This window comes from Euwallacea similis, chromosome 34 (assembly GCF_039881205.1).
Source record: "Euwallacea similis isolate ESF13 chromosome 34, ESF131.1, whole genome shotgun sequence".
NCBI lineage: Eukaryota > Metazoa > Arthropoda > Insecta > Coleoptera > Curculionidae > Euwallacea > Euwallacea similis.
The window spans coordinates 1,772,281-1,775,315 of NC_089642.1; the positions used below are offsets into that span (position 1 = coordinate 1,772,281).

Below are 3,035 nucleotides of genomic sequence, written 5' to 3' on the forward strand. Positions count from 1 at the left end.
TATCTGCTAATAAATTGCACTTACCTGGTAGAGGGCGCCACTTACGGCCCACCGCATGTATTAAATTGATTGAAACTTTTTTGCCTCCTGGTATAAATGATTTTCGAATACAGTAGTGTATTTGGTCATCGTTTATAAATAAAAAAGGTATACCTTGTTGATGTTGCTACGAGGAACCGTTTACGAGATAAATGCATTTTAGTAATTCAGATGTAAGATTTTAGATTAAACAACTTATTTACTACAAAAAGGTACTCTTGATAAGACCTTTAATAATTCGCAGTAGTTTTACAAGAAAACTTAATTACCAAATCATGAATACAAAGAAATAAGAATATCACAAAAACTGTTCAAAGAGTCCACCATTTGCACGTATACAAAAGTTTATACGCCGAAGAAAATTAAAATGTACTCTTTGCATAACTTCTTCGTCGTTTCTAATATTATTTATTGCATCTTGAATACGTTGCCACAGTTGTTCTTCGTTATCGACACTTGTCGTGTAAACCATGGACTTAAGGTGTCCCCATAAAAAATAATCCATTGGATTTAAGTCCGGAGAACGTGGTGGCCATTTTACAGGGGCGTCATTACCTCTGCCTATCCATTTATTTGGGTACTGTTGATTTAAATGATTTCTAACATTTAGTGCAAAATGTGGTGGAGCTCCGTCATGCATAAACCACATATCTCTCCGAAGTTGTAAAGGTAAATTCTCTAACAAATTTGGCAACGAATTTTGTAGATGTTGCAAATAAATTTCCCCTGTTAATCTTTGTGGAAGAATGACAGGACCAACAATATGATTACTAATTATTCCAGCCCACACATTAATTTTGAATTCGTGTTGAAAATGTTTTACTTTTATTGCATGCGGATTTTCATCTGCATAAACATGTTCATTATGAAAATTGGTTACCCCTTTTCTTGTAAAACACGCCTCATCGGTAAACAAAATATTGTTACCAAAATTTAAATCTCCTTCTCTTTGCCTATTAAAAAATCGACAAAAAACCAGGCGCATATTAGGATCATGTTGTAAAAGATCTTGAACTGGCGTCTTATGGTAAGGATATAGCAACTCTTCTTTAAGTACTCCATGAACGACATCTTTGGATAATCCTATTTCCCAACTAGTCGTCTGGTGGATATTTCTGGATCTTCTTCGACACGTTCCAAAATTTCTTCTTCGACTTCAACAACCCTTACAAAACGGTGCCTTCCACAATCAACGGTTGAAGGAGCAAATTGACCGGTCTCCCGAAGACGTCTCTCCACAGCAGCAAAAGTTGGATGGCTTGGTATACGACGATTCGGAAACCTATCGGTGTACACTCTGACACACTCACGACTATTTCCTTGACAATATCCAAACACCAATACCGTATCAGTATACTCTTCATTGGTATATTGCACGGCCATGATAAGTCTCGAAAATTTAATTTTCAAATTAATTAAAATTATTGACAATACTTTTATTTAGATGGAAAAATGGACACAACTAATAAAAATTGTTCGTGTAAAAGCAAGTCGTATTTTTATCTAAAGAATATTTGCTAAATTTTTGTGTGCTAATTTTTTTCTTCGGCGTATAAACCTTTGTATACGTGCAAATGGTGGACTCTTTGAACAGTTTTTGTGATATTCTTATTTCTTTGTATTCATGATTTGGTAATTAAGTTTTCTTGTAAAACTACTGCGAATTATTAAAGGTCTTATCAAGAGTACCTTTTTGTAGTAAATAAGTTGTTTAATCTAAAATCTTACACCTGAATTACTAAAATGCATTTATCTCGTAAACGGTTCCTCGTAGCAACATCAACAAGGTATACCTTTTTTATTTATAAACGATGACCAAATACACTACTGTATTCGAAAATCATTTATACCAGGAGGCAAAAAAGTTTCAATCAATTTAATACATGCGGTGGGCCGTAAGTGGCGCCCTCTACCAGGTAAGTGCAATTTATTAGCAGATATGAATTCGGCGTCTTGAAAAACTCCCCTACACCAACTTTCACGTTTTTTATGTTGTACAGTATGGAAAATATGTTAAAAAATTGATTTTTAATTTTCAACTTTGACGCCCTCTAGCGCTGTTATTATCAACTTTTGGACTAGACTAAATATGGCTAAATCGTCTTGTTTTGATCTGGAGAATCTGTGGTAGAGCGTTGTAAAGACCTTTTACAGACACCCTGTATATCTCATCCGATGGCGGATTCTAATAATTCACAATAAAAACTAACACATTTGTCTTAACTGTTTTTTTCTATTTCCAAAATAAAGATTTTAGGGTCGAGGAAAAATATTGGGAATAACCCTATACATACAGTGACTCGCATTAATATTCGGACACTATGGTATTTGTGGAAATATTAAGTTTTTTGCTAACTTATTATTAAGTAACAGTATTTATTGCGTAATCATTAGTTACAACCATGTTTCTAGTATATGTAAATACATTTTTGATCTTTGAAATTAAATTATATACAACGATACTATCGAACAAAGAAAACAAGGCATAATTTTACTGTCGCAAAAATATTCGGACACGGAATGCGGTGCGGTGCAATGCAGGTAAAAAATAATAGAAAAACACTGTATACAGACTTTTTTATGATCGTAAAAGATTAGAGATGCATCCAAGACTCAATTTTCTTGTTAGTTGTATGCAGTGCGTTGAAGGCAAACTTATAACTTACTAAAATTCATATTATGGGGCGAAAAGGCAAAAATATTTCTTTTGACGTACGACAATTAATTATTTTTCATCACGCTAAAGGCAGATCTTATCGAGAAATCGGTAATTTGTTAAGTGTAAGTAAAAGTACAGTTGGTGATATAATTAGAAGATTTGTTCAAGAAAATCGTATTGAATCAATTCCGCAAAAAGGACGACCGAAACTTATTGATGAACGTGAAAGGCGTAAAATTATTAAACAAATTAAAATAAACCCTGGACTGAGTGCTCCTAAATTGACAGCTGATTTACTAGAGTACAGTAGCAAAAAAGTGCATCCTGACACAATTCG

The 3,035-nt window shown here is 33.7% G+C and overlaps 1 long non-coding RNA gene across 1 annotated transcript; it reads right to left on the reverse strand.

Annotated features, from left to right (window-relative positions):
* Positions 1-252: 252 nt before the first annotated feature.
* On the reverse strand, positions 253-2,016 carry LOC136418392 (uncharacterized). Its single transcript, XR_010752912.1, has 2 exons — positions 1,632-2,016; positions 253-715 (listed from the first exon to the last, which is right to left on the reverse strand). It is a non-coding gene; the product is annotated as an uncharacterized lncRNA (long non-coding RNA).
* Positions 2,017-3,035: the final 1,019 nt, after the last annotated feature.